Below are 26,449 nucleotides of genomic sequence, written 5' to 3' on the forward strand. Positions count from 1 at the left end.
ACTCCAAAACCAATAGCCTTCCACCCCAATCAATTATTTCACTCATTTTATTGAGTGAAATATCCAAGCTTCAATCAAGGTCGATATTTACTTGAATTTTCATCTCAGAGCATAAGATACTCTTTAGAATGCACCAAATTAGGTTAAATGTCTTTTTTAAAAACTTTTTATTTGTCTGTTTAATATGGGAGAGAGAGAGCAAGTGGGGAGGGGCAGAGGAAAAGGGAGAGAGAGAAGGCTAAGCAGGTTCCTTAGCCCAGAAGCCCATGCAGGGCTTGAATTCATGAACCGTGCAGGGCTGAAGATCATGACCTGAGTCGAAATTAAAGAGTTGAGTGCTTAACCAACTGAGCCACCCAGTCACCCTAGGTTAACTGTCTTTTTTAACATACATTCTTACATCGTCATAATTACCAGATAGTTTCTCAACATTCTCTGGAGTAGCTGATTTTTCAGTCTCTTCTCCAAAATTCCATGGACTTATATAACCTGATGAATTATTGAATGTATGTATGGCTATACAAATACAAATATTTTTAAGCTCTTCATGATTCACTGTTTCATTTAAATCCAAGGGCTATTTTCAAAATGTTCTGGGTTTTATTTAAAAAAACACAAGCTGTCTTTTGAGGTATTTATATAGATTTTAAGCTAAAATTCACAAACTGGCAGGCTGTTTTCTTTGGCCTGAATGGCACTTTAATTTTTTAAATTATTTGATATCTTTTAAAATTGACATATTTCTGGCAGGATAATCAGATATGTTAGGGCTTGTATTTCCAGATGGCATCAATCAAACTAAAATGAATCATACCTGCCCGCTTTCCATGTAACCACAGGCAAACTCTGCCAAGTTCACTTATTTCATTACCTTGCTGGCCTCTGAAGATAGCTCTTCTTGTGACTCACTCCTCACCCCCATGATCACAGATTTAAGAATGGCAGATAAATTTTGAGTACTGTATCCTGGATCCTGATTACTTCAGGCCTTCATGTGAGTACTGGTGAGTGCTGGAGCCATACCATGGAGATCTGTGATTCTATTTCTGACTTTTCTGCAGTATCTGTAATTTTCAGCCTGGAATTAGTTGGCCCAGTTCCCCAAGATGCCTCAAAAATACATCTTTCCAGCTTTACACGGCACATTCTCTCTCTCTCTCCATGTTTCTCTCTCAGAATTAACATCGACTAAATGAGAATGAAGCTCCAAAGATGCTAGGTGGCCTCAGATCATGAATCTTTTTGCCTTTTTGTAGGAAGTTCAGAAAACATCCTGGAAAATATCTCTAGATAGCTCAGAGAAGAGTGGACAGCTATTGCTGAGGGGGAGGGTAGGGAGTTGAGATTGATGAGAACTTTGTGGCCAAATCATTGGGTAGATTCTAAATAAGATGACTTGATTTTCCTTATATCTTGTCTACACATTCAAGGAGACCATCACTTCAAGAGAATATATAACATGCAAGATTGCAAAACCTGATAAACTAAAAACAAAACAAAACAAAACAAAATAAAACTGATGGCTGTTTGAAATCCAGAGGCATCTGGGTGGCTCACTCAGTTGGTTGAGCGTCTGACTTCAGCTCAGGCCATGATCTCATGGTTCGTGGGTGTGAGCCCCATGTGGGACTGTATGCTGACAGCTCAGAGCCTGGAGCCTGCTTCAGATTCTGTGTCTCCCTCTCACTCATCCCCTCCCCTGCTCGCGATGTCTCTCTCTCTCTCTCTCTCTCTCTCTCTCTCTCTGACAAATATAAATAAACACAAAAAAATTAAAAAAAAAAGAATTGAGAGAGTTTATCATAGTGGTCTACATAAACAAAATGTGCTGGTATAAAAGTGAGGATATGAAATGAAAGACACAGAATATGGAATCTTGTAATAAGCACCCAGACAGTAGTGATGGCCACCAGCAGGAGAAGGGTGTGCTGTATCCCAGGCCTCAAGATGGGCACCCACCTCTAGATGCCACCCATCAGTGGGTTCCAGGGGAGAGCTGTCAGCAGGAACTACCTCCCCACTCACCCCAGCCAGTGTCTTGACCTCTGCAGGTGGAGTATCAGTGGAGAGGAAAGCCGCAGGGAGGGGACCCCGAGTATAAAGAGACTGGATCCTCTCTCCATCCCACCAAAAAGAGACATGTAGTGTATTTAAGTGCCAATTCAATAAGACCATATCTTATTCTGACTCTTTAGCATAAACTAGTGACATAACATCAAAGTGAAATTACGATAAGTCATGCTTTAGATGACAGAGAGAATGCCAGTCTTGCCCTGGGGTGATCTGAATAAGTATAAGGTAGACTACTTCAAGCTGTCCACTTTTAATGTGGTTTCTCTCAGCTGAGCCTTGGAAAAGGTGGAATGGCTGGTGAATGGAGGAGAACAGTTCTTCTACTGAATGAACACCCACACCCCCTCCACAGTTGATTGACTATGGTTGAGATCAATGGTCCCTTGTGAGAGCTCAAGGCCAACAAAGGTTCATGCTTAATTAAGATCGTGTCAACTCTACACTGAGTGGAAGTGTAGGGTTGGTATTCCCCTTAAGCAGTTGTTTAGAATTTGCCTAAATACAGAGATAAACTTATGATAAAAGTTATATAAGTCTTTGTCATATGACATGGCCGGTAATATTTCCATCTGGAGAACGATATTAAAGTAATTATAGACATGTATCTGCTTCTCTGAAGCTCCCATAGAATGCCTGTCAGAACTGCTAATCTTTGCTGCACTCAGCAGATAACTTGTTTGCAAGGTATACGCTAGGGTAATAATACCACCACCAAAACTAATATTAAAATTAATTCTTAATATCCAGAAGCATTTATCAGAAGTAATTAGATTTTGTATTCTTCCTTGATGAAATAATTACCTGGGTAGAAGCGTCAGTCTCAGCCATTTCTCATTTTAGAAAATGATTATCATATCATCTGTTAATAAATGGGTGTTGATGTTCTTTTTTCCTGATAATGGGATGGCAGCTACCCAGTGGATCTAAAATGGTCTATTAAATTATGGAGAGAACGAAATGAAAGTATAGAGAAACATTGGTGAGATTTACAAGTATTGAAGTCCACTCAAAATCCTTTGTAAAAGCCATTCTCATGTGAAAATAAAGTTCGTACACACTTTCTCTTAAGAGGAATAGATGAAATATTGTAACCTCTTAGAAAGTGCTTATTGCATATCCAGGATTTAGTATCTTAACTTTTTGGTTATTTTGAAAGGCATAAAAATCTTAATAGAACTTAGTTCTTAACCTGTTGCTTAGCTTGTTTGCTTAGTTCAGAGTTCATAGCCCTAATGATCTTGAATGCTTTGTGACCCAGTCCAGCAAATCTTTATCAAGCTTCCAGATTCAAGGTACCATGTCAGTTAAACAGCTGAATAAGATGAGTAAGTCATGAGTTTTCCTTCTCAGCAAACAGAATAAGCCTCTCCAGCTTGATGGCTCAGATCATAGGTCCTGTAGTCAGACTGCCTGGTTTCACATCTGACCTGTCCCATTTAACTGTTTTATTTGACTTTGGCAAAGTAGTAGATATCTCTGGTTTCAATGTCCTTGTCAAACAATGAGGACAGTACTACTTTCCTCATAAGACTGGCATAAGGATGAAATGAGGTAACCCCTGCAAAGCCCTTAGTAAATATTCAACTGTTTATTATTAATTATTCCTATTTTTGTTGTTAGTGACATTTTGCAGACAGCTTTCCATGCTTTATGAGAGTGTACAGCATTTCCCAGAGGTCCAGTCACATAAACCAAACTCTCAAGAACTGTGAAGAAAAACAAATGACGCTTCAGGATATATGATGTGAAATGTAGCTCTCAAACAGGCTGGAATACCAGTCTTTGCCTGACTAACCTATCAGATCGTGGGAAGGCACATAGACTCACCTTGCATGCTTGGTGAAAGCCATCTTTCAAATATGTAAGTTTTAGGCTTACAGATGTAAACATCTCCTAGTTTAAGAGAGTCATCATTTCTCCAATGAGATAGAAATGGTCAGGGTCCCTTGCCTAAAGTTACCTTCCTTCCAGATTGTGATTAAATGGACACTGCCATTATTTGCTTCAATCACTCAGATCTTTCTAGTACTGCTTAGCTCATCGTCTCTCTTCCTACTCCCCCTCCCAAAGAATGCAGCCCTTTTTAGGCTGCTGAAGACACAGCTGGGTTACAAATAGAAACTCTTGGTCTATCCAGTGCCTTTAATATGCCTTGGGATTTATCACTTAAATTATTTGGTGTGATTTTTAAAACTTAATAATAGTTCAGAGAGAGTCTCAATTGAGTGTCCCTCAGTAGTTTGCAAGCAGAAACAATAATGATCATGGATGGGAAGTAGGGAAAGGGTAAAAATCAGTACAGATTTCCATTTAGTTTGCATTTCCAATTGGGAGATCAAGAAAATGTTTTTAACATTATGTAAGAAAAAGTCAAATGACTCTCTGAAAGTACTAGCAATATAGCCCAGATTTTCATTATTTTATAACACACTTGTTTGCCTTACTGCCTTCAGAGACATTAAGAGAATGTTCCTAAAAAAGCAATTTCAATGAAAGATCTATTAAAATGTAAACACGAGGAACTTTCATATTGTTGCACCTAGAAAGATAAGTATGTTTTGAACTGAAGTGAATAAATAAGCTCTGATATGTTCACTGTTGCCTGTTAGGTGAAAGATCTCTCTTCTCTTTGACTCTATATGAAAACAGGTGTGCATTTGACTATAAACACGCATGCACACACACACACACACACACACACACACACACACACCAAACATATGTATGGAATGACACAAATTATACACAAAGACTTTGTGATATACACAAAGGTTGATTTCATGCTTTCAAAAAAACTGGTTTTTATTTTGTAGACCTGTTGATCCTAATGAATAGGACTCAGGTAATTGGTCACATTTTGCTGTATTAGGAAAGAAGTCTCATATAGGAATCCTCAGCTTAAATTGTTCATCGGCTGCTTACAATGGATAGTCTTACGTGCAGATGAAAAAAGCACCATGTCACCTGGGACAGACTGTAACACAGACCAAGATAGAGACCCCGTTGATCCTGCATGGTCTCCTGTATTTCTCCCTACGTTTCTCTTCCTAGTGAAATTAATAAAAGGACCCTTAACATGAAAACTGTATCTGGCTTTAAATATGTAAAACCAATAGCAACTGTAAATATGGCTTTAATTAATTTATTGAAATATATTCAGGATTTAATGCAGTTGGAGAGCTTAGATTGGCTCTCTGGTATCTTTTAATAAGGGAAGACAGATAAATATCCTTCATATTATCTAAATATGAGGAACAAGGAAGCAAATGCCAAGAGGTGTTACATCATAGCAATCACAATTATTATTATAATAATAGGATAATAGGTAACTTCCATTCATGTGTCCTCTATGCTGGGTACTCCTCTAAACATTTTTGTATGTACTAACTAATTTAATTTCTCCCAGTCATGCTGTGATGAAAGTTATGTTACAGTTGTTATTAACATATTAGGAATCCAAGGCGCAGGAAGGTGCTGCCATTTTGCCCAGGATTACCCATCTGCTAAAGTGACCAAACACCCATCATATTAATGATCAAATAAAACAGCTTTTCCTTTTTCTGTGACTACCTATGTCTGACTCTGTCACCTTCTTTTTAAATCTTGATAGGTTCTAACGTTTACAGTCTGGTTTTGGAGAGTAACATTCTGCTTACATTGGTTTCTATGGTATCCTACCGCTTCTCCACCCCAGTTCCGCGCCTTCGAATATAAATTCATTGGCAAAAGTATTTTGTGTAGGAAATCAAAGAAGCTTGTAGACTGCATCCTCTACAATTTGGTTTTGAAATTTAAGGGTCAGCTATGTATTTGGATCCGAGAAGGTGTTTTTTTTTAACCTCAAAACGTGATGCAGAGCAAACCTCTTAGAGTATAACGCCTTTCCTCCTGCAGAGTAAATTCCTAATGGCAGCTGGATGTACCTATAATCCCAGGATTTAGGAAAGTTTTTTCAGGGGAAGTGGACTGTGACCCCAATTTTCCAAGGGAGATTTAATACTCAAGCTGCTTCATACCACAGATTGAGTCAGGGATACCAACAGAAATTAACTCCCACTAGAAACAAACCCCTCTTCCTGTGAACCTTATCTCGTACCCAAGTTCATTAGATGAAAATGATATCACTGTTCTTAAAGTAACAAAAAATGGGGAGAAAGCATTTTAAACATTTATTTTCATAAATAAGAGAGTTAGGAGTTCTTGAACAAATATTTTCTTTCCAAACAGTGCACTTTGATTTTTCTAAATGTGCAGTTTATTCAAATGAATAACAAAGAGGCAGTGATTGCATTCTGGGTAAAGCACTGGGCTTAGCCTGTGGGAAAACAGAACTCTTGCTTATAAAAATAATCAGAGCACTCTAGGATATCAGAATTTATTTAGAAAAGAAGTGAAAATGGAAAAAGTAGTAAAATATCCCACAAAGGAGACAAGAGTGCTGAAAATTGTATGCGGATATTGTAAAGCAGTGGAACAGATAAAGAATGTTTTGTAATGCATGGTGTATTTAGATGGATCCTGGAGAATCTGAAGGAAGCAATCATAATTGGTTAAACGTCCGACTCTTGGTTTGGCTCGGGTTATGATCTCACAATTTGTGAGTTGGAGCCCTGTGTTGGGCTCTGTGTTGACAGCGTGGAGCCTGCTTGCGATTCTGTGTTTCCCTCTCTCTCTCTGCCCCTCCCCAACTCATGCTGTCTCTCTCCATCTCAAAATAAATAAATAACCTTAAAAAAAATAGGAACAAAAGGAAATATCACTTTGTTGGATAGGTAACAAGACATCACTTTCAGTTACTATTCCTTCATAAAATTAACAGTCTTTGCAGTCAGAGAACCAGAAAGATGGTTGATACTTCCTAGACTCCTCACCATTTATTTGTCAGGTTGTAACACAGAAAAATGTGTCACTCAGTTTTCTCTCTCCTCATTACACAAGCTTTTCAGAGATTTCTGTGTGTAGATACTCTTGAGCCCAGAGGAACAGGCACACACAAACAACCACAACAAGGTGACAGGTGCCAACACATGTATGAACAAATGAACAAAGTGATTTGGAAGGGCAGATGAAGAAGAACATAAGAGAGATCACAAGATCTCAGGAGTCTTCACAGAAGAAATAATATCTGAGTAATCTTTCAGGATGAAAACCAGTCTTTCAGACAGGCAAGGGGGATTGGTAGCTGCTTTAATCACACTTTACTCTTTCTACCCTGCCATAACATTAATAAAACACATGAAAGTAACGAATTAAAGATTTGTGTTGGGGTGCCTGGGTGGCTCAGCTGGTTAAGCACCTGGGTGTGGGTTTTGGCTCAGGTCATGGTCTCACAGTTTGGTTCCTGAGATCAAGCCCCACATGGGGCTCTGGGCTCACAATGCAGAGTCTGCTTGGGATTCTCTCTCTTTCCTTTCTCCACTTGTGTGCATGCTCTCTCTCTCTCCTTATTTCAAAATCAATAATATTCAAAAAATTGTGTTAAGCTTTTCTAACAAGTTAGAGAATCTCAGTCCATAAACCAACTTATGAATCAAATTGTAACTTCCCATTATTAATGTGTTCTCCGTTTGTGATAGGTTTGTCTACTTTGCATTGTTTCTGTAGATGCAGCCTTGTTATAGTCCTCGAGAAAGTTGTTTTGAATTGTAGATCTGTGAGTTTTAAGTAAGTAAATGCTAAGTTTCAGACTCCTCTGCCTGAGTGAATTGACATACTCCACCAATCTCTGAAATGGTTTATTCTCTGGGAAAGTGCACTGATCCTTTTTGATCTGATTAGTCTTTATTAAAAGAATTGTATAATGAAATATATGTGAAACATGAGAAGAGTCTACTTGCATTAATTTTTGGCATTCATCCTTAATGAACTATGGAGATATTTGGGGTATTCTTGCTCAAGTTATTTTTTTTTTTAATTCTCACTTTGGAAGGCAGTTTGGCAGTTTCTTAAACTAAACTTGTTACCGTAAGTAACTAAACTTGTTAACTTATTAGTAGCTGAACTTATTATTAAACTCTTAGCATATAATCATACTCTGTGGCATTTACTCAAAGGAGTTGAAAACTTAGGTCCACACAAAAACTTGAACACAGGTGTTTATATAGTAGCTTTCTCCATAATTGCCCAAACTGGGAAAAAAACAAGATGTTCTTCAGCAAGTGAACGGATAAGCAAACTGGTACTTTCAGACCATGGAATATTAGTCACTTCTAAAAAGAAATGAGCTATCAAGCCATGAAAAGATACAGAGGAAACTTAAATGCATATTTCTGAATGAAAAAAAGGCAATCTGAAAAGGCTATATTCTATTTAATCTCAACTATATGACATTCTGGAAAAGACAAAATTCTGGAGACCATAAAAATATTAGTGGTCACCAGGAGTGGGTGGGGAGGGAGAGCTAAATAGGCAGAGCATAGAGGATTTTATGGCATTGAAACTAGTCCATATGATATGATCATGGTCAATACATGACCTAATAACATTTGTCCCAATCCATAGAATGTACATCACCAAGAGTGAACACTAATGTCATCTGTGCACTTTGGTGATAATGATGTGTGGACATAGGATCATCAGTTGTAATAAATGGGCCATTCTGGTGGGGAGTGTTGATAATGCTAGGAACTATGCTTGTATGAGATTAGTGGTATAGGAGAACCTTTGTACTTTCTGTTTAATTTTCATATAAACGTGAAACTACTCTATAAAGTAAAATCTATTAAAATAATTTTTAGGGGTGCCTGGGTGGCTTAGTTGGTTAAACACCGAACTTTGGCTCAGGTCATGATCTCACATTTGGTGAGATAGAGTCCTGCACTGCTTTCTGTCCTGACAGTGTGGAGCCTGCTTGGGATTTTCTCTCTCCCTCTCTCTCTGCCCCTGTTTTGCTCTCTCTCTCTCTCTCTTGCTCTCTCAAAATAAATAAACTTAAGAACATTTAAAAATAATTTTAAAAAGAGCTCTGATTTGCACAATCCTCAATCTGGTTGCATGATCCACCTTTATTAATGGTTGCATGTATCCAGAAGGATTATTACACATTATTATTAGATCACCTGATTTGACTGTGTATATCATGGCATCCCCTATGTCCATTAGCATGTAAAATTATTATGTCCAACTTTTAACATGTCGTTTTATTTGGTGTTAACACTATACTATTGGTGTTAACACTCATACTATTTTAGAGTTCTTGACTTTCCATTGTATACTTATTTTACATAGATTCCTGCCATTAATCATTGAATTATATAAGTTTTTGTCAGGTTGGATTACATACATTAACCCTCAAATATTCCCTGTTGAAAATGGGCAAACAAATAATAACACTAAGACTGCTATTTGTACCAAGGTATTATCCTGATTTCTGGTCATTGTTCTAAAAAGTTTATTCATTTCGAGAGACAGGGCACACAAGAGATGGGCAGAGAGAGAGGGGGAGACAGAATTCCAAGCAGGTTCCATGATGTCAGTGTGGAGCCCAACACGGGGCTTGATCCCATGAGCCATGAGATCATGACCCGAGCAGAGATCAAGAGTCGGATGCTTAACCAAATGAGCCACTCAGGTGCCCCAGGGGTCATTTATTTTTATATTTATGATCTTTTCTAGCTTAGTTAACTTGATAGATTTATATGATACTTTACAACAATGTTGTTTATTGGATGTTAATTATTTCTTTATTATTAATTTATTCCTTCTATATAAAATACTTCTCCCGAACTTCACTTTAGAACTCATTCCTTACATGTTTGATACTTTGTTAGTATTTCATATAGTTATCACTTACCCACTGAATGAAACCTACGGAGGTTATTTTATACAAGTGATTCTGGAACATTTCACTTCAAACTTGCCTGTGGCTTTTCCTCTGGTAGCTAATGTCATTTCAGTAAAGTTCTCACACCTGTTTGGAAGAAGCATAGTCTGTTTTTTGTTTTGAAGGTCATGATTTACATTTTTATTAAAATCCCTGCCTACCTGGCTCTGTCATTTTGTATGTGTAGGTGCATATCTTTGTCCAGGTTGCTGGCCGGGAAATCACCTTTTTCCTACCAAAGGCTTGCGTTCCCCAGACTTGGAGGGTTTAAGTTTGAAATAGAGATTTAAAAAAAAAATGTTTGCAGAGTATTTTGCTACTTCCAACCTCTTCTTCTTTTTTCAATGTGTTATTCATTTATTATTTAGCACTGGCCTCCTTCCCCTGGGTTTGTGGTTTTACCTCGGCACTACTGTTCTGTGTACTACATTTCTTACCTTCATGTTCACATAGCTCTCTATCACCTGAACTCTCCTATTTTTTTTTTTTGTCTTTTGCTTCCCGTTTGTCTTTTCCTCTCAAAGCTTCTTTGCTTAAATAATAGATGGAGAGTTTATGATCCTAGAGAGTTGAGGGATGTATTTTATGAATAAAGAAGGTAAGAATAGAAGCAAAGTGTATAAGCTCTCATGATCTGGTTTATGGTTATAATGTTTTGTTTTTTCCCACAATATCTGAGGTTTCCCAAATAATTTCTGTTGTCATCCCCATATGTGACCTAAGGAAAACCTTTGGGTCATCTCATATTACTAACCATATGCGTAAGATAGATACCCCAACTGAAGACACTCATTATTAGATTTCATTAAGAAGAACATAGAGGTTAGATAGGGTGAGAAAGTAATACCGTACAATTTTTTGAAACCAGAAGTGTAAGCCCTCGAAAAGAAATAAATGAGCCAAAGGGACTCTTATTACCTGAGTTACGTGACTTCCATTCCTATTAATTCTTACATTATTGTCATGAAGATGTTGGTGGTGTTTCCTTTATCATTTTGGACTCTACCTTCTAGTTGTTTTATCTGAGGGCTCCATGGTACCTGTTTACCAACTTATTCTAGTCCCCTTTCTTCCTCTTTACTCTGTATGTGACCGTTCACTGCTGCGCTATTCCACTGAATTATCTCTGCCTAGAAAGCCCCATTTCTTCTTGACATGTAGGGAAAGTGTTGCCAATAACAGACGGCCAAGCTAAAAACTCTTCACGGCAATGTGACAGTTACTGAGTTTGAGTGATAGAGAATGCAGTTCTGAAAGGGAATGAGAACAGTTACCAGGTTAAATTAAGGAGAGCTCTAATTAACAGAAAGTCTGAAGAAAGAAATGATTTTCTAGGGCTACTCTTCAAGAAGGACAGCCTATTAACGTGCTCAAATATTTGTAAGAATCTTGTTTCTGCATAGCATATAAAGATATACCTCCTCACCAGAAACATGCCTTTCAAGTTCACTTCCAGGAAGCACTGTATTTTGTTCTTCCACCAAAATAACCGTTTTCATGAGTTAAATCGGTCTATGAAATACAGGAAGGTATATAACCTCATCATATGATAAGATAATAAGCATTCATTTATTTATTTATTTATTTTAATTTTTTTTAACATTTATTTATTTTTGAGAGACAGAGACAGAGCATGAGTGGGTGAAGGGCAGAGAGGGAGGAGGAGACACAGAATCTGAAGCAGTCTGCAGGCTCTGAGCAAGCTGTCAGCACAGAGCCCGATGTGGGACTCCAACCCACAAACCGCGAGATCATGACCTGAGCTGAAATCGCGTGCCCAACTGACTGAGCCACCCAGGTGCCCCTATTTCTTGAATTAACCTCTACAGAGGATCAAGCACTCCCTAGGAATTGCTGATCTTTCTTAAGATGATGGAGCCTTTACTTTCAAGGGGTTAAGTTCATTGAAGAAGACACACACATGAACAGGTTATCACCTGTTCAACAGGTGATTAACAGGTTATGGTGTACTGAATACACTGATAATATTTTGTACCATGTTTTACAGTCCCTGTTCATATAGTCCATTATGCCCTCTGTTCCATTTCCACATAGTAGTGCTAGACTCACCTGAATAGCGTACAGATGTACCGATGGCTATATAATGTTTGTTGGAGACCTTCTGAGTTGAAGAAAGCATTACTGGATAGCCTGGGACCTGCCACATTGGATGGATCCTTTTGCATGCCAATAGAGACAAATGATTATGTCTAAGATGCTGCCTTAGTATTTCCACTAGGGAAAAAAAAATTCAGTGTATATGGAAATGGAGAGGTAAGAAAGGTAAAGAATATGATCAGAATGTCTTCCCAAGTCCTACTATGTTAATATTAACCTTTGGAGAAAAATAAGAAAGATGGATAAAACTGGACTTTACATCCCTTTTCATTTGAACCCATCACTTTCTTGGCCAAGCCATGTTTAAATATGTCGCACATTTTTCCATCTATGATAGTTAACTAAAATTCTTTAGAATTCCACCATGTGTATAGAGTTAGATATCATAAAAGTTGGTTCACTCTCCTTGTTAGTCCAGTATACTGTGCTTTTATTTATTGTGCATATTGAGAAGAGTACTTTCATGTATAATTCATGTGTAATTTCATGAGTAATTTCAAGCTAATCCAGGGACGCCTGGATGGCTCAGTGGGTTAAGTGTCCAACTCTTGATTTCGGCTTAGGTCACGATATCATGGTTCATGGGATCGAGCCCTGAGTCATTTTCTGTGTCAGTTTCTAACAGCGTGGAGCCTGCTTAGGATTCTCTCTCTGCCTCTCTCTGCCCCTACCCTTCTCTCTCTCTCTCAAAATAAATAAATAAACTGAAATAAAAAGAAATGCAAGCTAATTCATCAGTTAACTAAACCTGCGTGTAAATATATGTTCTTGTCCATTACATTACCCTGCTATCCCTTTGGTAATGTAATCTTACCCGTCTCAAGTCTGTTCATCATTTATACACATACCTCTTAATATGGTTTTGTGCACCTAAATATTTCCCAAGAAGTATATTTTCATTGTTCTGTTCACATTGTTTAACGACCTCATACTTCACATAATCTTGGAGTTAAGATTTTTTTCACTAAATATTATTTGCTGAAATTCATCCATGCTGCTGCATATTAAGATAATTTATTCATTTTGTCTGCTTTATGATAATCCATTGTCTAAATACACCATACCTGATCTGTGCTCTCATCACAAACAATTGGACTGTTTCCATTTGATTATTTGTTTTCTATTGTGAGCAATATTCCTATGAATATTCTTGCCCATGTCTTCTGTTGTACATGGACAAGAGTTTGTTCTGTGTATATGTTTAAAAGTAGAATTATTCCCTTGTAAATTATGTGATGTTTAGCCATAGGAGATAATGGTAAACTGTTTTGAAAATAGTTACACCTATTTTCATAGGTATATGAATGTATTATACTCTTAATACAAATGGGTAAGATTGTTTACGGCCATGTGCTCTCTAACATTTGCTACTATCACATATTTATTTTTTAATTATTATTTTTATTGGAGTACATTAGCCACACAATGTTACATTTGTTTCAAATATAGGACATAGTAATTTTCAAGTTTATACATCATCCTATTTTCATCACAAGTGTCCCTGCCATCTGTTTTGATCAATTCAGTAATGTAAAAGGACATCTCACTGTGGCTTTGATTAAATTTCCCAGACTTCTAATAGTTTTCTTATAGTTTTCTTCTTGAGTAACATGCCTATTCATAAACTTTGCCATTTATTTTTCAGTTTGATAGGTTTTGCTTTCCTTACTGATTGGTAGTTATTTTAAAAATGTTCTTCATACTATTCCTTTGGTGGTTGTTGACCTTGTAAATATTTCCCCCCATGTTTAATAGGTCCTTTTACTGTCTTGTTATCCCTTCAGATGAGAAACTGCCATTGATTTTAACAGAGTAAAATGTATTACTTTTTTTGAACAGTGATAAATGGGTTTTGTAATTCCCTCGCCTGCTCTACCCCAAAGCCCGAAATACCAGAACCTAAATTTTCAACCGGAGTTTAAAAAATTTTACATTTGAAGGGTGCTTGGGTGGCTCATTAGGTTAAGCGTCTATTGGTTTTGGCTCAGGTCATGATCTCACACTTTGTGAGAACGACCCCCCCACCATGTGGGGCTCTGCGATGGCAGTGCAGAGCCTGCTTGGGATTTTTGTTTTCTCTCCCCCTCTCTCTGGCTCTCTCAAAATAAATAAATAAACTTTAAAAAGTTAAAAAAGATAATTACATTTGAGGAGCACCCGGGTGGCTCCGTCAGTTGAACATCCGACTTTTGGTTTTCGCTCAGGACATGATCTCATGGTAATTCTCTCTCTCCCGCTCTCTCTCTGACCCTTCCCCACTCATAAACTCTCTCTCTAAAATAAACAAACATATAAGTTTTACATTTTACATGTTAATATTCTCAATTGATCTGGAGTTGAATTGTATATATAGTATGTGTTCTTTATATTTTCTTTACCCTATATATAACCATTTCTTAGAGCATGGCTTTGTCAGTAGTCCCTCATTCTTTGAATGATCTAGTGTTCTACCTTTCATATGTTGCATAAATACATGGTTTTACTACATTAATGAATTTCTCTATTCTTTGCTAAATGCACACTGTCTAAATTTCTATTTCTTTGTAAGACCTGCTATTATCCTGGTGGATTTTGACTCTGGAATCTTCCATTTAAATGTAGAAACCAAAACATTTCATTTAAATCACTGTTGAAACTTTAATTTGAATTGTATCCAGTATGTAGGTTACTTTGGGGGTAATTGACATATTTGTGACACTATGTGAATTCACTCTGTGAATATAGCATCTCACTTCACTGAGGTCTTCTCTAAAGTGTTGTAATCAGTTTTTAGATTTTACCTGCAAAAGGTCTTGCCCTTGGATTCATTCTTAGCTAACTGTTTTTTTTCATATTAGCATTTTCTCTTTAATTATTTTATTCTTTTAGTTGTTTATTGTTACATAAAATGCAGCTGGTTTTTCTTTAACATTAAGCTTACAAGTAACTACCTTGTTAAATGCTAACCAAAATGATTTTGTAGATTTCTCCCCTCACTGAAGTTCCCTGAGATAGGGCCTTTCTCTGCTTCCCAACATTGAAAAGATCACTTTACAGAGTGAAAACAAGTACAAAATTTACCCGATTTATCTTATGAGCCCATAGTCCATAAAATACGTTTGATATTAGCAGAACTTGATCTAGTAGAGGCCTCATTAAATTTTATCAATAGAGAGTGCTATGTGCATGCTTCCAAAACCCAAGACCCTGAAACAGACAAGACCACCCACACCCATCTGGGTTTTCTCTAGGTAGGTACACTAAAAATTTACAGTAATAAAAAACATAAAGTTATACTGGTAATCTGTGATCTCACTATGTGTAATTTCATGATTGCAAGGGATAGAAATGTGATTTTTTTTTCACATTCCACAGAATTGGTGGTTCAGTCTCCTCAGCACTCTTCTGCTTAAAGAAATTAAGTATTGGGGCGCCTCGGTGGCTCAGTCGGTTAAGCACCCAATTTCAGCTCAGGTCATGATCTCACGGTTTGTGAGTTCAAGCCCCGTGTCAGGCTCTTTGCTGACAGCTCAGAGCCTGGAGCCTGCTTGGGATTCTGTGTCTCCCTCTGTCTCTGCCCCTTCCACTACTTATGCTCTGTATCTGTCTCTCAAAAATGAATAAACATTAAAAAAAAATTTGTAAGACATTCAGAATTTTCCCATTGTTCACAGAAAACACCAAATATCGATTATCAATGTATCCTTTTATTTATTTACTTATTTTTGGTGTGTGTAGGCTTGTTGAGATAATCTCTTTTATTTTGGGACAAATAAAACGATGGGCTATTTGATGCTTGAAAGTCATACATTTCCCTTCAAATTACATGAATAGAGAAAATTAGCTAATTTTTGTAAGAGATAAATTTCCTTTGGAACTTGGTGTCTCCATTCCAGATGACAAATTTTGATACTATTAGCAAATAACAAACTTTGATTCTGTATCAAATAGCAAAGGAGACCAAGATTCAGAAAGGAAAACCATGAATAATGATACATTTGATTTGGAAAATGAATCTTGCACCCCACCCCTCTGGCAACCTTTGGTTCTCTGTATTTATGGGTCTGTTTCTGCTTTTTGTTCATTTGTTTGTTTTATTTTTTAGATTCCACATAGAAGTGAAATCATGTTGCCTGTCTTTGTCTGACTTATTTCACTTAGCATAATTCACTCTGGGTCCATCCATTTTATCACAAAACAAGATCTCATCTTCTTTATCTATTCATCTGTGGATGGACACTTAGACTGCTTCCATATAATCTCTTTGAAAAATGTGTTAGCAATAAGTATTTAAACTTAAGGTATATTTACAAGAGTGCAACTGCAAAGCTTATGATCAAATAAAGTGTGTATATCTGTTCAGCAGTAAAAGCTCAGTAATGCATATAACCGCACTGTTTATAATAGCTCCAAAGTGGAAGCAACACAAATGTCCATCGACAAGAGAATGGATAAATACACTGTGGACTAATTATAACAATTTATATGGCAATGAAAATGAACCAACTATTGTTATAAGCAATAGAATGAGTTGATCGCTCAAATAGAATGTTTTAAAAATATACTAGATGCAAAAGAATGTATCTGTGATTCTACTTACATAGAATTCAAAAATAGGCAAAATTAATCTAGAGTGTTAGAGGTTAATGTTTCCTCTGCACAGGGAAATAGAATGTGTGACTAGAAAGAAACAAGAAGTGCCAGAGTTCCAGGTGTTGCTCTCTTTCTGAACTTAGATGGTAGTCACACTGTCAGCTACACACTTACGATCTGCTCCCCTTTCATTATGTGTGTTACACTTCATTCAAAGGTTTATTTTAAAAGTAAATGATTATATATATATATATATACACACACCACATCTTCTTTATCCATTCATCAATCTATGGATATGTAGGCTCTTTCCATATTTTGGCTGTTGTTGATAGGGTTGCTAGAAACTTTGGGGTGTATGTGTCCCTTTAAATCAGCATGTTTGTATCCTTTGGATAAATACCCAGTAGTGCAACTACTGGATCATAGGGTAGTTCTACTTTTAATTTTTTTAGGAACCTCCATACTGTTTTCCAGAGTGGCTGCACCAGTTTGCATTCCCACCAGCAGTGCAAAAGGGTTCCCTTTTTTCTGCATCCTCGCCAAAATCTGTAGTCTCATGAGTTGTTCATTTTAGCCATTGCGACAGACATGAAGTGCTGTCTCATCATGGTTTTGATTTGTATTTCCCTCAAGATGAGTGATGTTGAACATCTTTTCATGTGTTTGTTAGCCATCTGGTATTTTCTTTGGAAAAGTGTCTGTTCATGTCTTCTGCCCATTTCTTCACTGGATTATTTGTTTTATGGATGTTGAGTTTGACAAGTTCTTGATGGATTTTGGATACTAACACTTTATCCAATATGTCACTTGCAAATATTTTCTTTTCCTTCAGTTGCCTTTTAGTTTTGTTGATTGTTTCCTTCTCTGTGCAGAAGCTTTTGATCTTGATGAGTTCAGAGAAAGGCACATATCATATGATTTCCCTCATGTGGAATTTTAGAAACAAAGCACATGAACATAAGGGAAGGGAAGGAAAAATAGGATACAAATAGAAGGAGGCAAACCTTAAGAGACTCTTAAATACAGAGAACAAATTGAGGGTTGATGGAAGAAAGTGGGTGTGGCTACATGGGTGATGGGCATTAAGGAGGACACTTGTTGGAATGAGCATTGGGTGTTATATATAAGTGATGAATCACTAAATTCTACTCCTGAAACCAATACCACACTATATGTTAACAAACTTGTATTAAAAAAAAAGAAAATAAAAAAAATAGAAAAACCATAAATGATTTTGGATTTCCTGGGTAGTTCAGTTGGTTGAGTGTCTGACTCTTGATTTGGCTTAGGTCATGATCCCAGTCATGGGATCAAACTCTACATTGACCTCTGTGCTGATCCTGGAGCCTGCTCAATATTCTCTTTCATTCCCTCTGCCACTCTCTCCCTGTCATGCACACACTCTTTGTAAAATAAAAATTTAAAAGATAAATGCTTTTTGTCAACTTAATAATACTTTTGAATTAATATTATGAAAGAAAGCATGGTAAACAAAGAGCCTATGATGGAAAAATGTAATGATTGTAGTACGTGATGAAACATGCATAGATTTTAAGGTTTAGATTTTATAAAGTACATTTTATTTACTTTTAAGATACATTAATTTACAAAGCAAATCATTTTTACCTGGATGGTTTTATGGCCTAGCACCTATGAAATATGTAAAGTGGTAGAGACAACTTTGTAGATATATCTGTGTGTTTGAGTTGTTTGTGTGCTTATATATTTTTCTCATTTTAGCCCAAATGTTTGTACTCCTTTCCTGATTTTTGTCTTTCACATACTTAAGTAAAATCAGTATTCAATCAGTGTATTTAAAGGCTTAGTCTTAGTAGTTTTATAAATGTGCTTTGATCCCTCTTTCATAGAAATGACAAATGAGGGACACACATTCACTTAGTCACCAACTCCCAATAACAAGGGACGGAGTCAGTTTGAAAGTGATATCTTTTGCTGTCGTTGAATTCCCAGTTCCACAGTCCTCACTTTCTTGAATTAGTTTTAAAATTCAGTGTCTCTCCCTTTCTAAACTTTAAGCTCCTTTACTACAGAAAGCATATCACAATACCTACAGAAAAAGTAGATACAGATATATGTTGAATAATAGTATATTAAATAAGCCTTCATACACACACATATACCATTATTCTTTTCCCATTGATGAAAAACTCATTTAATCACAAAACCCTTCCAAGGCCTAATTACCAATCTAGGCTTGTCATGATCTACATACAGAGCTATCATCATAGTTTTATACCTTATTTTAAAAATTTTAATGCATCTTTAAATTTTTTAAAAAGTTTATTATTTTGAGAGAGAGAGAGAGAGAGAGAGAGAGAGAGAGAGAGAGAGAGAGAGAATATATGCATTTGCGAGTTGGGGAGGGGTGGAGAGAGAGGGAGAGAGAATCCCAAGCAGGGTCCGTGCTGTCAATGCGGAGCCTGACATGGGGCATGAACTCACAAGCCATGCAGATAATACCTAAGCCAAAATCAAAAGTCAGACAGATGCTCAACCGACTGAGCCACCTAGGTGCCCCTAAAACAATAATTAATGTATTTTTGACTATTAAATTAAATATGCAGGGCCCCCTGGGTTGCTCAGTCAGTTTAGATTCCAACTCTTGATTTCAGCTCAGGTCATGATCCCAGAGTTGTGAGATAGAGCCCGGCATCAGGCTCTGCTCTGAGCATGGAGCCTGCTTGGGATTCTCTCTCTCCTTCTGCCCCTCCCCTGCTTACACCTGTGCACATGCTCTCTCTGTCTAAAATTAAAAAAAAAAATAATAATAATTTTCAACTATCAACATTTTTCAAGTTTATGGTCTTTTTAAAATGAAGTATATAATTGATATGCAGTGTTACATTAGTTTCAGGTTTACAACACCATGGTTCAATACTTCTATACATTACACAGTGCTCACCATGACATGTGTAGTCACCATGTGTCAACATTTGACATTATTACAATATTCTTGTATGCTCTATGCTGTACTTTCCTTCTCCATGATTTGCTTATTTTATAATTGCAAGTGTGAACTTCTTAATCCCCTTCATCTCTTTAACCCATCCCCCACCCCCACCACCTCTGGTCTGGCCACCACCAGAGGTGGTTTGCCGTATTTATCCTGAAGTAAATTACTTTGTTCTCTGTATTTTAAGTCTGTCTGTTCTGTTTTTCTGCTTTGTTTTTTTCGATCTTCGTTTGTTTTTTTAATACTACTGAGTAATTACTTGATTATATGATGATAGGAAATAAAAAGTCAAGTGCACGTTTTAATAAGTTGTATTGAAGCCAAAACACTGTAAATGAAAAGATGGGCATTTTTTGTAGGTATACTCTTGCTGTTTTTCTCATTAACATGTTGTTGTGTTTTTCAAATAGTCATGCTTATTTAAATGACAGATTTCTTTATTTTCAGATCAAAACACATAATCAAAACATATTCCCAAATAAAGTATGGATGTTGGCAGGGGTTCGATATTCTTGATTTTAAAAGAAATTCTAGGAATCAAGTGGAATGAGCCATTTCCTTTTACTAATGAAATGAGATAAGGCACTCTATTTTCCAGCTATCTGTTCCTATAAGGGTTGGAGCTAAAGTAGAATGAATTGAGTGGTTTGACTATAAATAGGAAATAGAGCAGTGCCATTTACAACATAGTACGTTGAATTGTTTACCTGCTATATCCATTGGCAAGTGTAAAGTCCTCTAGTGAATCACTTACCTTGTTCTTTATGCTGGTTTAAAAAAATCCTCATATGTAAGGAAAAAAGAAAGTCACATGTCATTTCACTTCTTCAAATTCAATCTAGGCTTACAACTTGGTCTGCTTTTGAAAATGAGTTTTGTCTAGTATTTTTCTCTCAAGTACACCCTTAACACAAAAAAAATACTCACACATTGTTTTTAGACAGATTCTTGCTTTTTTCCAGGATTTCAAACGGTTCTGAAAAGGCAAGTAAGTTTATAAAAGTACTACCTACATATACCATAAGAGTTTCTTTTAAAGAGGAAAACAAATCTGGAAAGTCTGCCAAGTTATCCCAATGTATATTTACTAACATTTTAGTAAATATTAAATGGCCTTGGTTCTGGATTTATGAAAACAAAACAAAACAAAACAAAAATACAAAAAGGACCACCTTGTCCTCCAGACAGTTTAACTATTACTGGGATATGGGTCTCAAGTGTTAGCTCAGAGATGGAGGGAAAAGACTTCATCAAGTAATTTTCCAAAATCACTTGGTAGAAATTTAGAAGAATTAGTGTAAATTATGGAATGCCCATCTTGCAAATAAGAGAAAACCAAGCAGGGAAAAACCGTATTGCCCATTCTAGACAACACTGCACATGTCCCAGGCGGGCTCCCAATCTCTTCTCTTTAAAATTCAGATTTTACCTTCCCTTCTCTCTATAGCGGTGCCTCTATCCCACCTTTTGGAACTCCTTTTACTCTATAATTTTCTATTGAGTAAAAGTTTTTTGCATAACTCATCCATGACCTCTCCACTAGGGAACTGAAAGAAAAGAAAAAGAAAAAAAAAAGGAAAAAGAGGAGAGAAGGGAGAGGAGAGGAGTGAAGGAAGAATAAAGGAAGGAAGGAAAGAGAAAACCTTTTAATTTTCAATGATGCCATTACTATTGTAGAGAAATAAGGAATGAGTAGCAAATTAGACGGGAAAATGTTATAAAATTTCTAGTTATCTTAGAGAGTCCTTGTAATTATTTCTTGGTTTATATTTATTATATATATTTATAAATATATAAAAACATATTGATTTGCTTAAAATTTCTTCCTGTTAATACTGTCCATATATCTCGAATTTCTTACCCGTTCAATCTTAAAACCCTGAAATGATCTTCAAGACATTCAATAATCTAATACCTGCTCTTTTATGGGCATCAGTCAGTTAGAAGAACATCGAGCTATAAACAACTGAATGTCCCTCCTGGTAAATGCATCCCACATGGAACTAAACAGGCATTGCATGTTTCTGCCCAGAGCTGGGTAATACTCAGGTCAATGTACCCCTTATTTTATAAGGAAAAGATCTCTCTGTCTTCTCGAGCTTAAGGTAGGTTTGACTACCCTTATGCTAGTTGTTAACACATTTGTATGAATGTACTACCCACTTGTATTTTGTTCTCAGCCTGTATCATCCATTTTTCATAATCTCCTTTTAACTATCCAACTGACCCCCATAGTCTGCTCTTACCTGACATGAGTATGTTAGGACAGAAGTGGTAAGATCCCGGAGGCAGAACTTTATACTATGCAAAGTTTTAGCTCTAAGCCCAGTAAGGATTAAAATGAGACACTTTTTGTAATCTAGTATGAAAAATAAGATGTAAATTCCATTGCTAACCAGTGCTTTTGAGCAAAAACAATTTACAGAAAGCTGGGAAAGATGAACTGTTTGGGTTTTTTTGACTTAGAAAAGCAGCTTACAGTTTCATAAAAATACCTATAATATTTTTGAAAGACTCCACCGTTTTGTGAAATGATACAAACCTTCCAAGTTTAGAAGGTCCATTTTCTGAACTTTTCAGAGATTAAAGCAGTCTGCAAATAGTGTGAACTCTGAGATTACCAGCCCCCTTTCCTGGTAATAGTAGTTTGTCTTTAGAGGCAAGTGATAAAAATCACCACTTAAATCACCTGAAGGAAAAATACAAACAAAAGAGAAATGCTTCTTAGTGGCTGGAAAGAATACTGGAGCAGCTTACAAAATCAAAGAAGAAACACTTAGCATGAAGGCTTCAGACAAGATCCTGGGATTCAGGGCTAGCAGGACTCTCTGATCTCTGCTAGTTTTTACTGGATTTCATTTTTTCCATAAAGCTTATCTGCTTTGTGAGAAAGGTCTAATGAGAGCCCTGTAATCTTAATATTTATGATCCAAGACGATAAGAATCTTGACTTCCATTTGCAATTCAAAACTTACACGGGAAGGACTCCAAATGACCCAGCCTGGGTTATATTTGTGCCGCTGCAGTGGCGCAGAAGGCAGCCTGATGGTTGTTGATGCTGCAGGAAATGAGTAAAAGGGATAGGTTTTCCAAGGGATGTGCAGTGTTCTTAGAAGAAGGATATTAAGAAACTGTCCTGAGCCTTGTGAGTATGAGCACCAGGGTGCCTACATACACACACACACGCACGCACCCACTCACTCACTACTTACCATGATTTAATTCACTAATTCACTTGGGGATCCCTTTTTAGAAAGTTAAATGTGTCCAGTGGGGACTGACCGTGAATGATGTAGTACATGCAGCATCATCCAATACCAGGCTGAAGAAGAGTGAACTGGAAACAGGGCCACGTGGCAACAGTTTCTGAAATATATTCTTTTGTCCTTTGCAGAATGGTAGCAGTCATGAAAATTCCTCTCAGTGAGGCAGAGATTGATTATTCATTGGATAGAATTATCAGAAACACACAAGAGTATGGGCGCCTGGGTGGCTCAGTTGGCTAAGCATGTGACTCTTGATTTTGGCTCAGGTCATGATTTCATGGTTCCATCCCCATGTTGGGCTCTCTACTTGGGATTCTTTCTCTCCTTCTCTCTCTCTCTCTGCCCCTCCCCTGCTCCCTTGGTCTCTCAAAAATAAATGAATAAACTTAAAAAATATATACAAGAGTAGATTTTGCACCGTGATAGACTACCAGGTTGTAAACTAGGAATGTATATGTGAGTCCATGAGTCTAGTTTTGTATTGGAATCCTTCATTCATTTAGCTGTGTTTTGGGCATTTGTGCATTACCTGCGTGCAGAGATAAATCCCATGAAAACAAAATCCTGTCAGTTTCCTAAAAAGGCAGACATTTCTGTTCAACTTAATTCCACATATGTGCAGTACCACTTAGGCACATGATACTGAGGTGGAAGCAAAAATTAAGACTTGTTTATTCGAGAGGAATTCGCAGTCTCCTGTGGCAACCTCTCCCTCCCGGCACGTGCAAATGCATAAAAATAAAAACTCATACAGAGTGGTGGAGCATTTAGGACTTAGTATTGCACTGTTAACCAAATACTGTGCACACACTCATGTGTGTATCTCTGTGTGTGTATATGCAAGAGGGGCTGTCTAGGAGAACTTTGAAAAGAAAAAAGGCATAGTCTAAGTAATTTTCCTGTAAGTCTGAATCCTTTCCCCTTTCTACCCTGTCTGGTGAACTTGTATATAACAGAACTTGAGGATGAGATTGGAGAGGAAACCAAGAATGAGGAGACTCCAGTGTTGGGGGAAGTTGAGTTGAGAGCAGAGTCAGAAAGCGAAGTTACCACGGGCCCCAAAGAATCTGGAAATGATTGCCCCAAGTGAAGGCTACAGAAGTAACTACCAAAGCCTGAAGTGGGTTTCGAGGAATCTGCAGTTGAGGAAAATGAGGGGTCGAGGCACATGGACTGGATCAGGTGCAGATGGGTATAAGGAGAGGCACTCGGTGAGCCCCTGTTGCCTTAAATGATGTCAGTGTGAGACTCAGTCACTAAGGTCAACACGCTGTGGGTGGAGTAGCCAGGAAATGCATGCCTCCAGAACATAGCGCTCTTCCTGGACACTGGTAAAGAAGTAGGCTTTGAATTTATTACCTTGATATATCATATGATATCTTACAACGCTTAAAAACAAACAAACAAACAAAACAGTTGGGACAGATTTTTAAAGCAGAATAAGTAATGGAGATCGACAATGTACCAAGGCAGATGCACGTAATTTAGATAAATTGACCATATAATTCTGGCGGCAGCAGATTCATGTTTTAGGAATATGGCAGATCCAAAAGGTCTGCAAACCTTTAAGAGCTGGATAGAAAGGCAGTTTGGGTAGGGAATGAGGGGCGGGGGAGGGGGGTGGGGGTGGGGAAGCCCTGTTTAGATAATAGGATTACCTGGCTTCCAGGAGTTTGTAATGAATGGTAAGATCCTAGTGTGTTACAAACAGTATCTGCAGAACATAATAGAGAATAAAATAATGTTTCCACAAATTAGAGCTTGCTGGAGATCCACTGCTGAAATATAAAATCACACTTTTAGACGATACAACAAATACATCACTTAGACGCTTTTCAGTGATAGGGTCTACCCATAACTTAAACAGACGAAACCATAAGCCAACATTATCCTCATATCAGAGTCTTTTTCTGTAAATAGTGGTTTCTTACAAGCGCTTGACATTATGCATGTGACTAATGAAGGAGACTGTGCTTATGCCAATTATGTCAATTTGCTTTTATTTTTTTGCCCCTGATTAAAGAAACTTGGGTTTGCATTTAATTCCTGTACAATGATGTCAAGCTGTGAAAAATTTTACCCAGTTTGAGGACCCCGCAGCTTTCAATTTATCCCAGTTACTAAGATAGATTGCAACTCGGAAATACTGTAGTGGTGCCTTACATAATTTTGAATAGCGAAAATAGCTGGAGGTGATTAAATACGATGTATATTTTGAAAAGACACTTCTAAGTAACCCAGTGATTCCTAAGGTAAATAAGTCACGCAAGGTTTTTGTTTTGTTTTGTTTGTTTTTTGCTGAGGTATGTGGAGCATCTCTGGAGCCACAGATTATTTAAACACTATGGGATGGGTCTTAGATTTCCAGCATAAGCTGCATCTAGCGGGCCGCTTGCAAGTTAGGGGCTGGTGGAACCGTTGTGGAGCTGACTTCAAATCCCTCCTACCATAAGAGGGCTTCTGGGAGGAGTAAAGAGATGGCAGAAGAAAGAGATAGGTGGGGCTCCTGGGTGGCTCAGTCAGTTAAGTGTCTGGCTCTTGATTTCAGCTCAGCTCACGATCTCATGCTTCATGAGTTCAAGTCCCTCATCGGGCTCTGTGCTGACAGAGCACAGCCTGCATGGGATTCTCTCTCTCCCTCTTTTTCTGCCCCTCTCCTGCTCAGTCTCTCTCTTTCTAAAATAAATAAATACATGTTAAAAGAAAGATACTGATGAGAATAGTTACTTCAGGAATTGTGGAAGGAGTTACAAGTGACCCCGTATTTATTGTATTGAGTGTATTGGTCATGTCAGGGAGCTACAGGGGAGAAGTATCAGTGATGAGATTCCACTACAGATTCCTGGTCACATAAGACCCCTCCTGGCCCCCTTTCTCTTTTATCCTTGCTTCTCATCCAAAAACACAAGTCACAAATACAACTTAAAAACAAAACATACTTGTATATATAAAACAAATCTCTATATATGTATGGAGGGAGAGAGGAAGGAAGGAAGGAACTTTTTTAACTAGCTTCTTTCTAAAGGGCCCCTGAATCCAAAGAACTGTTGCATCTTCAAAACATATTGCCTAGGGACACATGGGTAGCTCATTTGGTTGAGCAACTCCCTCTTTATTTTGGCTCAGATCATGATCTCACAGTTCCTGGGATCGAGCCCTGTGTCGGGCTTTGTACTGACAGCATGGATCCTGATGGGGATTCTTCCTCAGCCCCTTTTCCCCTTGTGCACTCACTTACTTTCTCTTTCTCTCTCTCTCTCTCTCTCTCTCTCTCTCTCTCTCTCTCTCTCATAAATAAATAAATAAACATTAAAAAGAAAACCATACTGCTTAAGGCCCATAACACACTGATAGCTCATGGTTTATAGCCTGATGTCCGCCCTATGTGGGCAGTCCCAGTACAACAGTTCAGCCATGTGTGACTCATTTGTTTACCTCCCCCCACCCCGCCCGGAACTGAACACTTTTATGCCTGTAGGATTTATAATTAAATAATCATTGAGTTAAATACACAAAATCAAGCTGTATTTTCATATCCAAAAATACTATTATATTCACAGTCAAGTGTAAAGGAGAATATGAAAGCCCCGCAGAGCATCCTTCTTGCATTCTGTTTATAAT

Source organism: Prionailurus viverrinus, chromosome A1 (assembly GCF_022837055.1).
Source record: "Prionailurus viverrinus isolate Anna chromosome A1, UM_Priviv_1.0, whole genome shotgun sequence".
Taxonomy (NCBI): Eukaryota; Metazoa; Chordata; class Mammalia; order Carnivora; family Felidae; genus Prionailurus; species Prionailurus viverrinus.